General features: G+C 34.4%; 1 protein-coding gene across 7 annotated transcripts in view; it reads left to right on the plus strand.

Moving 5' to 3' along the window:
* The window catches only part of KCNN2 (potassium calcium-activated channel subfamily N member 2), a 333,031-nt gene that overhangs the window by 232,962 nt on the left and 87,311 nt on the right, over window positions 1-12,758 (plus strand). The window contains exon 1 of one of the 7 annotated variants that reach the window (XM_082376213.1): window positions 10,735-12,167. The exons of 5 other annotated variants lie outside the window; for them this stretch is intronic. The gene's annotated coding sequence lies outside the window, so the exon portion shown is untranslated. Of the gene's footprint in view, window positions 1-10,734; window positions 12,168-12,758 lie in introns of those variants that run through there. One more of the 7 variants, XM_082376212.1, reaches the window with a different exon arrangement.

Consider the following 12,758-nt stretch of genomic DNA (forward strand, 5'->3'; position numbering starts at 1 on the left):
ACTTGGTTATGCTGTATAATTATTTTTATATATTGCTAGGTTTGGTTTGCCAGTATTTTTTGATAATTTTTGCATCCAAATTCACAAGAGATATCGGTCTATAGTTTTTTCTTGTGATGTTTATTACTGATTTTAGTATCAGGTGAATACTAGCCAATAGAATGAATTATGAAATATTCCCTCCTCTTTTTCAGGACTGTTTATGAATAATTATTATTAATTCTTTAAATGTTTGAAAGAATTTATTGATGTCTTTTTGGCCCTCTCCTCTGACTTTCTGCCCCATCTTACTTATTCCTAAAATTTCTGCCAAATGTGAATACCTGGAATATCAATGGTTATTTGAACTAAGTTTTTAAAACATGGTAGCACTTTTCAGTGCTGTTATGGGATGAAGAATAGCACCCAAATGAGAATTTTTTTTGACTCATGTATTGAATCGTTTCATATTGAGAAGGGAGGAAAATCACCTGAATTGTTCATTTCACATCATGTCTAGTAGGTGCTTTTTAAGGTTATAGTTTTACCTTTCCAATCTTTTCCCTCAGTTTGTAGGCAGATTTTCTAATGGAAGTACATAAAATTAAGTTCTGAATCTTTCCATGGGTTGAAGCACTATAAGGCTCTTAAAAGGAAAGGACAGTTTCACATTTCATAGACATTTTAATGATTCTTTCCAAATAAACCACGTGGGAACATACCTGTTGCCTATGACCTTAAAGATACTGAAGTCATCTCTGTCCTGCCACTGCACACACCTGTTTCCCTTACTGTTCTCTTCTTACCCTATACCTTTTCCCAGAGCAAACTTGGCCTGGAACTTCTCTGACTTCTGCCTCACCAAGGTCTCTCCTTTCTGCTCGCCAGGTACTTTAGAAATCTTGCCATTTCTTGGAAAGATTTTCCAATTAACAATATCAAAAAAATTGACATGTGGGTGCAGTGGGAGTGCTCAGGCTACAGGGGAGAAAGAAGAGGAGAGTCATTAAATAGGGCTGGTGGAGGAGGAGGGGGATTGGCCAATGTGAGAATTGGCCAATAGGTGGGGATGGGGAATTACAGAGGAGGACAACAGCTCAAGTGGCTCTGTGGGTATTTTTCTGGCTTATAAATTCCCACCAAACTAATCCCACTCTTGTTCATTAAAACCTGAATAATATTAATGTTGGTCTCAGGGTTTATAGATTCTATTCTCTGAAGCTGCTTTACTCCAGCTGGTGATAAATGCACTATATAGAGAAGACTATTCCTCTTGTGTGCTGATTTCTCCTGGAATATTTCCTCATAGCTTTTAATATAGGTGTCTTCCCCAGATAAAGAAAGCCTCTTTCTTGAAAAAGTTTTGGAGATTGGTTTGGATGCTATGAGACAGCCTTATTAATAAGGTGAGGAATAAACTAAATCACCTATAGGTCTTTGAACACTTAAGTGTTTTATTGTGCTTAATTTTTTAATGGTGCCTTTTGCCCTACTTAGCATTGCATCGTAACAGAGTGAATCCATCATAGACGTGTATAAATAAATTAGTAGCATTCATTTTTTTTTCCTATTATAGATTGTTTATTCATTCATATTAATGCATATATCTGTAGTTTGTTTTCTTTACTGTATACTATTCCATTTTGTGACTACATCATGATGTCTAGTAGGGAAAGTTCTGTTTTGCTTTTGATCAGTAGCGTTAATTTAAAAGTGCTATTTCAGACCTAAATTGTATGTGCCTTTGTCCCTTGTGAAATTGGAATGCATTGTAATGGGCATTTGCTCTTATGAAAGGGCCATATATGCATGAGAAGATAAGGAAGAGCGGAATGTAATGCCTCAGGCCTAATTCTGTCACAAGTTGGGAGTAAACTGTATTTATTTCAGTGCATTTAAGGGCTGCTCAATGATTATTCCCTCTTCTGTTTCTTTATATCTTTCATATTTATTCAATGAAAAGATGATAGCTCTTATCTATATTCATTCTCAATTTTACAAAGTAATTTTGTTAGACTGTGGTTTTTCATTTCAGTCTCATTTTTATGAGGATTTTCTCATTAGAATAATGAAAGAATGTTTTAATAACAAATATAAAAAGTAATAAATGCTTTAAAGGAACAAGCATTAAATGAATCCACTACACCCTTTAAAGGGAAATATTAGCTCTTTCAGATGTATTTGCAGTATGTTGTTATACTATGGAATAGTTGATATCTCCTGAAGCATAATTCTAATTCTGTTCCTTGAACCTATAAAAATATTAGTTTTGAACACTTTCGAAAAACATGTTTTCAAAATAACCTGCTTTTCTATCTATACAAGTATTTATTTTAAAAGTATTTTTAAAACACAGGTAAAATTTTTACAAGATCACCTAAAATAATTTCATCCAGATGTAGTCAGTGTTAATACTCTGTCTTTCCTAATTTTTTTTTTTTAATTTCATTCTGTTTATTGGCTTTTCACTTCTCAAGACTCTGTAACCAGGATGTAATCCAAAGCCCCTGATAAAGTCTTGAGGACACACTAGCCTGGCCTGTGCTTCCCCCATAACTGCATCTTTAACCACTCTGTCCTCCTCTGCCCCTCTCGTTGCTCCAAATACCACACAAGTCTTTTGTTTGGGCTCTCAAAAAGCCAAGACTTTTCTTGTCTTGGTGTTTTGGAATGTGCTGTTTCCTCTACCAGCATATTCCCCTTCCAATGTCTTCATTTCTTGTTCTGTACTTCACTTGCAGAATTGAGTCTGTCATACTCCGCTATTCATTCCATATATATTAGTCTTTATTAGTTTTATTTTATTATTATTTTTTGTCTTCAGATCCCATGCCTAGTCTCCCCTTTCCCTTTCCCACAAAAATAGCCATTCAGTTTTATTAAGTATGTGTTTAGAGATACGTCCATCTTTGAAAGATGCATTGTGTTTTCTGTGAGTGCATGTGCTTTTAAGTTTCATTAATTGTATTGTGTGATAAATCTCATTCAGTTTCTTTTTCCTTCCCAACACTGTTTTGGGATCCATCTATGTTGCTGTTTGCAAATCTAGCTTATTCATGCTAGCTCTGGGTAGCACTCCATTACATGTGTTTACCATACTTATCTTCCCCCAGTGACGGGCACCTATGCCATTCTGGGAGCAAACATCCTCATACTTGTTCTTTCATCCATCTCTTCACAAGGTTAATCCCTACTCCTCTTTTAGGTCCCAGTCTTAATGTCACTTCCTCAAAGTCACATTGCCTGGCATTTAGTACCATGCTACTCCCATTTCCTATCTAAATTAGGCCCATGGTGGGCTCCTGGGACATTTCTTGAAAATAGTTGTTATATTTTGCAACCACATATTTATTTGCATGACCTTTTGTTTTGATGATTGTCTTTCTCACCAGACTGTGAGCTCTTTGGCTGTAGGGACTGTAATCCGTTCTCTTCATCACTTTTTCCTAGTGTTTAACATAATGCCTTTCACTCAATTGAGGTCATACTATATATAATATTGTACGTTTTTAACATTATACTATTACAGTTGTGATATAGAAGCATGTTTTAATATTTAATAGACTTCATTTTTTAGAGTAGTTTTAGATGCACAGCAAAATTGAGAAGAAAATAGAATTCCCACATACCCCCTCAACTCCCCACACATAGCCTTCCCCACCATCAACATCCAGCACCAAAGTGGTATCCTTTTTACAGGTGATGAACCTTCATTGACACATCACTATCAAGCAAAGTCCATAATTTACATAAGAGTTCACTCTTGGTGTTGTACATTCTCTGAGTTTGAAAAAATGTATAATGACATGTGTCTACCATTACAATAGCATACAGAGTAGTTTCACTACCCTAAAAATTCCCTGTGCTCTACCTATTCATTCCCACCTATCCATTCCTCCCTTCCTACCCCAAACCCATGGCAACCATTGATCTTTCTTACTGTCTTCCCAGTTTTGCCTATTCTTTTCTTCAGTGTAATATAGTTGGAATCATACAATATGTAGCCTTTTAAGATTGGCTTCTTTCATTTAGCAATATGCATTAAGGCTCCTCCATGTCTTTTAATGACTTTATAGTTATTTTTTTTTAGCACTGTCTGGATGTACCACAATTTGTTTATCTATTCACCTATTAAAGGAAATGTTGGTTGCTTCCAAGTTTTGGCAATTATAAATAAAGCTTTTATAGATATTTTGTATGCAAGTTTTGTGTGGACATAACTTTCAACTCATTTGAGTAAATACCTGGGAGTGCGATTGATGGATCCTATGATAAAGGTATGTTTAGAGTTGTAAGAAACTACCTTCCAAAGTGTCCATACCATTTTGCATTCCTCCCAGTAACTAATGAGAGCTCCTTTGCTCTACATCCTCCCCAGCATTTTAGTGTTGTCAGTGTTTTGAATTCTAGCCATTCTTATAGATGTACAGTAGTATCTTGTTTTAATTTACAGTTTCTAATGACATGATGTTGTGCATCTTTTCATATGCTTATTTTCCATCTGTATGTCTTTTCTGAAGGGGTGTCTGTTCAGATATTTTACCCATTTTTAATTTAATTTTCATATTGTTGAGTTTTAAGAGTTCTTTGTATATTTTATGTGCCAGACCTTTACCAAATGTGTGTTTTGCAAATATTTTCTCCCAGTCTGTGGCTTATATTGATATTTTCATTCTTTTAACAGTGTCTTTAGCAAAGCAGTGATTTTTAATTCTAACGAAGTCCAATTTATCAGTGTTTTCTTTAATGGAGCGTGCCTTTAGAGTTGACTACAAAAGTTCATTGCCAAGCCCAAGATCACCTAGATTTTCTTCTGTGATATCTTCTAGAAGTGTTAAAGTTTTGCATTTTACATGGAGGGCTACAATCCATTTTGAGTTATTTTTCATGAAAGGTGTAAGGTCAGGGTCTATATTCATCTTTTTTTTTTGCATATGTATATTCAGTTGTGCCAGTACCATTTATTGAAAGACTATCTTTTCTCCACTGATTTGCCTTTGTTCCATTGTCAAAAGTCAGCTGACTATTTGTGTGGGTCTGTTTTATGGCCTCACTATGCTGTTCCCTTGATCTGTTTATCTAATCTTTCACCAATACCACATGTCTTGATTACTGTAGCTTTATAGTAAGTCCCAAAATCAAGTAGTGTCATTCTTCCAAGTTTTTTCTTCTCCTTCAATGTTATATTGGCTATTCTGGGTCTTTTGTCTTTTCATAGATATTCATGAAATAACTTGCTGTGATTTTGATTGAGAATGTATTAAATCTATAGATCACATTGGGAAGAACTGACATCTCAACAATATTCTGTTTTCCTATCCATGAAAATTGAAAATCTCTCCACTTATTTAGCTTTTCTTTGGTTTCTTTCATCAGAGTTTTGTAATTTCCATCATACAGTTCCCATACATATTTTGCTAGATTTGTACCTAAGTATTTCATTTTGGGGAGTGCTTATGTAGATGGTTTGTGTTTTTAATTTCAAATCCAATTGTTTATTGCATGTATATAGGAAAGCAATTGACTTTTGTATGTTAACCTTGTATACTACAATCTTGCTATAATTGCTTATTAGTTTAGGAGTTTTCTTTGTTTTTGGAGGTTTACTACATATAAAATCATGTCACATATGAACAAAGACAGTTTTATTTCTTCCTTCCCAGTCTGCACACCATTTGTTTCTTTTTCTTATCTTATTACATTAACTAAAATTCCTAGTACAACGTTGAATAGGAATGGTAAGAAGGGACATACTTGCCATGTTCCTGATCTTAGCAGGAAAGTACCTAATTTCTCACCATTATGTGTGATTTCAGCCATAGGGCTTTAGTAGATTTTAGTTACTAAGTTGAGGAAGTTCCTCTCTATTCCTAGTTTGCTGAGAGTTTTTACCATGAATGGGTGGTGGATTTTGACAAGTGTTTTTTCTTCATCTTTTTATAATATCATTTAATTTTGCTTCTTTAGCCTGTTGATGTGGTTTCAAATGTTGAACCAGCCCTGTATACCTGAAATAAATATCATTTAGTCATGGTATGTAATTCTTTTTATACATTGTTGGATTTGATATGTTATCATTTTGTTGAGAATCTTTGCATCTACATTCTTGAGAGATATTGGTCTATAGTTTTACTTTCTTGAAATGTCTTTGGTTTTGTTATTAGGGTAATTTTGGCCTCATAGAATGAGTTAGGAAATATTTCCTCTGCTTCTGCCTCTAGACAAGATTGTAGAGTATTGGTATAATTTCTTCCTTATAATGTTTGGTAAAATTCATCTGCAAACCCATCTGGACCTGATGTTTTCTATTTTGAAAGTTATTAATTATTTATTCAATTTATTTAATCAATAATAGGCCTTTTCAGATTATCTTTTTTTTTTTCCTTCTGTGAGTTTTGGTAGATTATATCTTTTAAGAAATTGGTCCATTTCATCTAAGTTATCAAATTTGTGGGCATAGTGTTGTTTATTATTTCCTTTATAATCCTTTAAATACCCATGGGATCAGTATTGATGACTCCTTTTTCATTTCTGATATTAGTAACTTTTGTTTTCTCTCTCTTTTTCATTAACCTAGCTTGAAATTTATCAATTTATTGATCTTTTCATAGAACAGGCTTTTGTTTTTGTTGATTTTTCTCTATTGATTTCTTATTTTCAATTTTATTAATTTCTTTGATTTTCATTATTACTATCCTTCTGCTTACTTTGGACTTAATTTGCCCTTCTTTCTCTAGTACCCTAGGGTCGGGGCTTAGATTATTTTTTTAGATCTTTATTCTTTTCTAATATAAGCATTTAGTGCTATAAATTTCCCTCTAAACACTGCTTTCACTTCACCCTACAAATTAAGATAAGTAGTGATTTCATTTGCATTTAGTTCAAAATACTTTTTTAGTTTCTCTTGAGACTTGTTCTAGGACCTTTGTGCTATTTTGAAGTATGTTGTTTAATCTGCAAATATTTGGAATTTTCCAGCTATCTTTCTGTTATTGATTTCCGGTTTAATTTCACTGTGCTCTGAGAACGTCTATAGTATGATTTTTAAGGTGTGTTTAATGGTCTAGAATGTGGTCTGTCTTAGTGAATATTCTGTGATCTTGAGAAGAATGGGTATTCTGCTGTTATCGTGTAAAGTATTCTATAAATGCCAATTAGATCCAGCTGATTGATCACGCTGTTCAGTTCAACTACATCCTTACTAATTTCTGCCTGCTGCATCTTTCAGTGACTAATAACAAAGTGTTGAAGTCTCCACCTGTAATAGTGGATTTACCTATTTCTTCTGCATATTTACCAGATTTTGATTCACATATTTTGATGCTCCATGGTTAGGCCAATACACATTAAGGATTTTTATGTCTTCTTTGAAAATTGGCTCTTTTATCATTATATAATAACCCCCTTTTTATTCCTGATAATTTTCCTTGCTCTGAAGTCTGCTGTGTCTGAAATATAGATACTCTGGCTTTCTTTTGATTAGTGTTGCCATGATATATCTTTCTCTATCTTCTTACTTTTAATTCATATGTATCTTCATTTTTAAAGTGGGTTTCTTGTGGACAACATATAGTTTGCTCTTGGTTTTTCATCCATTCTGACAGTCTCTGTGTTTTAATTGGTGTATTTTGACCATTGACATTTAAAGTGATTATTAATATAGTTGGATTAATAGCTACCATATTTGTTGTTGTTTTCTATTCATTGCTCTTATTCCTTCTCTTTTTTTTGTCTTTCACTCTTTTTGCCTTCTTTGGTTTTAATTGAGCATTTTATATAATTCCACTTTCTTTCCTTTCTTAGCCTATCAATTATATATTTTTCCCCCCAGTGGTTGTCCTAGAGTTTGCAGTAGACATTTACAACGAATCCAAGTCCACTTTCAAATAACACTACATCATACCTTGTTTTATTGTGCTTTACTTTAGTGGACTTCACAGATACTGCATTTTTTACAAATTGAAGATTTGCAGTAACCCTGTGTCAAGCAAGTCTTTTGGCGCCATTTGTCCAACAGCATTTGCTCACTTCATGTCTATGTCTCACATTTTGATAATTATCACAATATTTCAAACTTTTTTACTGTTATTTGTTATGGTGATCTATGATCAGTGATCTTTGATGTTACTACTATCATACACTAAAATCTCAGATGACAGCATTTTTTAGAACAATGTATTTTTAAATTAAGGTATGTGCATTGTTTTATAAACATAATGCTATTGCACACTTCATAGACTACAGTATAGAGAAAACATAACTTTTACATGCCCTGGGAAACAAAAAAATTCGTGTGACTTGCTTTTTTGTAATATTCACTTTATTGCAATGGTCTGGAACTGAACCAGCAATATCTCTCCAGCATGCCTCTGTATCGCTTCACTGGGTGGTGCGAGTCTGTTATAACAAAGTATTCTTAATTCTTTCCTCCCATCTCTTATATCATTGCTGTCATTTATTTCATTTATCCATAATATATAATGACCATATACATTGTTGCTGTTATTATTTTAACAAAACTATTGTCTGTTAGATCAATAAAGAATAAGAAAAAAAATTTTTTTTTAATTTACCTTCACTTATTCCTTCTCTAATGCTTTTTTTCTTTAAATACATACAAGTTTCTAATCTGTATCATTTTCCTTCTCTCTGGAAAACTTCTAACATTTCTTGCAAGATCACTGACAACAAATTCCCTCAATTTTTGTTGGTCTGAGAAAGTCTTTATTTCTCCTTCACTTTTGAAGGATGGTTTCTCTGGATATAGAATTCTAGGCTGGTGGGTTTTTTTCCTCTCAAGACTTTAAATGTTTCAATCCTCTCTCTTCTTGCTTGTATGATTTCTGAGAAATCTGGTGTACCTCTTATTCTTTCCCCTCTATAGGTAACTTTTTTTATTTCTAAGCCTTTTTTTCAAGATTTTTCTTTATCATTGATTTTCTGTAGTTTGAATATGATGTCCCTAGGTGTTGATTTTTTGGCACTTATCCTGCTGAATGTTCTCTGAGCTTTCTGGATCTGTTGATTAGTGTCTGACATTAATTTTCGGAAATTCTCAGTCATAGTTGCTTCAGATGTTTCTCCTTTTCCTTTCCCTCTTCTCCTTCTGGTAGTCCCATTACATGTATGTTATTCCATTTATAGTTGTACCATAGTTCTTGAACATTCTGTTTTATTTTTTTCAGTGTTTATTCTTTTTGTTTTGTTTTCTTTTTCTTTTTCTTTTTGTTTTTTGAATTTTATTTTATTTTTTTATACAGCAGGTTCTTATTAGTTATCTATTTTATACATATTAGTGTATACATGTCAATCCCAGTCTCCCAATTCATCCCACCACCACCACCGCCCCCCCTTCCCCTCTTGGTGTCCATACGTTTGTTCTCTACATCTGTGTCTCTATTTCTGCCTTGCAAACCAGTTCATCTGTACCATTTTTCTAGATTCCACATATATGCATTAATATACGATACTTGTTTTTCTCTTTCTGACTTACTTCACTCTGTATGACAGTCTTGAGGTCCATCCACGTCTCTACAAATGACCCAATTTCTTTCCTTTTTATGGCTGAGTAATATTCCATTGTATTTATGTACCACATTTTCTTTATCCATTTGTCTGTCAGTGGGCATTTACGTTGCTTCTGTGACCTGGCTATTGTAAATAGTGCTGCAATGCACACTGAGGTGCATGTGTCTTTTTGAATTATGGTTTTCTCTGGGTATATGCCCAGTAGTGGGATTGCTGGATCATATGGTAATTCTATTTTTAGTTTTTTAAGGAACCTTCATACTGTTCTCCATAGTGGCTGTATCAATTTACATTCCCACCAACAGTGCAAGAGGGTTCCCTTTTCTCCACACCCTCTCCAGCATTTGTTGTTGGTAGATTTTCTGATGATGGCCATTCTAACCAGTGTGAGGTGGTACCTCACAAATCAAAACCTCATTAGTAGTTTTGATTTGCATTTTTCTAATAATTAGTGATGTTGAGCAGCTTTTCATGTGCCTCTTGGCCATCTGTATGTCTTCTTTGGAGAAATGTCTATTTAGGTCTTCTGCCCATTTTTGGATTGGATTTGTTTTTTGAATATTGAGCTGCATGAGCTTCTTATATATTTTGGAGATTAATGCTTTGTCTGTTAATTCGTTTGCAAATATTCTCTCCCATTCTGAGGGTTGTCTTTTCGTCTTGTTTATGGTTTCCTTTGCTGTGCAAAAGCTTTTAAGTTTCATTAGGTCCCATTTGTTTATTTTTGGTTTTATTTCCATTACTCTAGGAGGTGGGTCAAAAAAGGTCTTGCTGTGATTTATGTCAAAGAGTGTTCTGCCTTTGTTTTCCTCTAAGAGTTTTATAGTGTCCGGTCTTACATTTAGGTCTTTAATCCATTTTGAGTTTATTTTTGTGTATGGTGTTAGGGAGGGTTCTAATTTCATTCTTTTACATGTAGCTGTCCAGTTTTCCCAGCACCACTTATTGAAGAGACTGTCTTTTCTCCATTGTATATCCTTGCCTCCTTCGTCATAGATTAGTTGACCATAGGTATGTGGGTTTATCTCTGGGCTTTCTATCCTGTTCCATTGATCTATATTTCTCCTTTTGTGCCAGTACCATATTGTCTTGATTACTGTAGATTTGTAGTATAGTATGAAGTCAGGGAGTCTGATACCTCCAGCTCCGTTTTTTTCCCTCAAGATTGCTTTGGCTACTCAGAGTCTTTTGTGTCTCCATACAAATTTTAAGATTTTTTGTTCTAGTTCTATAAAAAATGCCATTGGTAATTTGATAGGGATTGCATTGAATCTGTAGATTGCTTTGGGTACTGTAGTCATTTTCACAATATTGATTCTTCCAATCCAAGAACATGGTATATCTCTCCATCTGTTTGTGTCATCTTTGATTTCTTTCATCAGTGTCTTATAGTTTTCTGAGTACAGGTCTTTTATCTCCTTAGGTAGTTTTATTCCTAGGTATTTCATTCTTTTTGTTGCAGTGGTGAATGGGGGTATTTCCTTAATTTCTCTTTCTGATCTTTCGTTGTTAGTGTATAGGAATGCAAGAGATTTCTGTGCATTAATTTTGTATCCTGCAACTTTACCAAATTCATTGATTAGCTCTAGTAGTTTTCTGGTGGCATCTTTAGGATTATCTATGTATAGTATCATGTCTCAGTGTTTATTCTTATCTGTCTTCTGTTTTGGAAGTTTCTGTTGACATATCTTCAAGCTTCAGCCTTATCCAGTCTTACAGTGTTTTGTTTTGTTTTGTTTTTAACCTCTGGAATTTCTGTTTGGTTCTTTCTTACAGCTTCCATCTCTCTCTCCTTGTACTGTTAATGTGTCTTGCATGTTGTCTATTTTTTCCATCATATTCCTTAGTATTTTAATTATATTATTTTAAATCCTCGTCTGAGAACTCCAACATCTCTGACATGTATAATATCTGAGTCTGGTTGATGCTTGCTGCTGCTTCTCTTCAATTTTTTTTTTTTTTTTTTACTTTTAGCATGTCTTCTTTTTTTTGTTTTTTGTTTTTGTGTTTTTTTGTTTTGGAAAGCCAGACATAAGATATTGGGTAAAAGGAACTGAGGTAAACTGGTCCATTGTAATCCCCTGTTATTATACAGAAGCCCTATTGATGTGGTAGTGAGGTGTGGGGGAGGGAAGCATTCTATATGCTATGATTAAGTCTCAGTCTTTTAGTGAGCCCAGATCACTGGGCTATGATCTTCACAAATGCTTCTCAGGTGCTTTTTTCCCCCCTTTAGGTGATATAAGAAAGCTAGAGGGGGCTGGAGTTAGGCAATTCCCTTCCTTCAAGTCAGACTTTGGGGACATTTGGGTATTGCCCTTTCCCCACTTGATTAGACTCTGGTAAAATAGTCATGAGTGCAGCCTTTTGTTCAGGGAAACAAATTGCTCTGGGCTTATTGTAAAATGGTTATTTTTCCCTTCTTTCTGGAAGCAGGATGGAATTTTTCTGTGATCTTTCCCCTAAGATCTTGGTGGGGCTCCTGGTGGTGAAACTCACCAACGTGTTTGGCCACTCCCACCCCAGGCTCAGGCCTCCTGGAGTTGTGTTTATCTTTCAAGCTAGTTCATGCTCAGTCTCCAGCAATTAGTCAATTAGCCTTGAAGTGTTCCTATCAGACACTGGCTTCAGAGTGAGTTTCTGAGCAGTTTCTGTGCCAGGTAAGCTTTGGTTTTCTGTGTCTGCTTGTGGCTCTAGTTTTCAGGGTGGTTATCTGTCCAATGACCTTCCCTGGATCTAAGAAGAGTTGTTGATTTTCAGTCTTTCACCTTTTTCGTGTGAGAATGGGAGTGAAAACTTCCAAGCTCCTACGTGTCAGACTAGAACCCAAAGGTCTAGAAGCATTATTGTTAATTGCTGAATAGTATTTCATCATGTGGCTGTATGTCTAACTCTTGACAAGATTTTCTTTTGAAAGAAGAAACGATCTTTTAGTTCAGTCAGAGACCCAAGTATAAATATCACAGAATTTTTTGCTTTTTTACCCTGGGAATTCATTTTATTTTACATGTTTGTAATTCTATTTATTAACTTAGGCTTTTTAGATTCTTCTTATTAAGTCTTCCCTTCCATACCTTCAGGAGTAAATATGAAGTATTTGATGGTAATCATTTTGGAGCCTTTCCACTTAAAATTTTTACATGAATCTAAAAGCAAAATTTAGTCATTTATTCTACAAGGAAACTATCTTTATTTTGGGTTATCTTCAAGAAGGCACAGTTCATTAACTAAATAAATTAATGAGCATTTGA

This window comes from Balaenoptera borealis (genome assembly GCF_965194805.1).
Source record: "Balaenoptera borealis genome assembly, chromosome: 2".
NCBI lineage: Eukaryota > Metazoa > Chordata > Mammalia > Artiodactyla > Balaenopteridae > Balaenoptera > Balaenoptera borealis.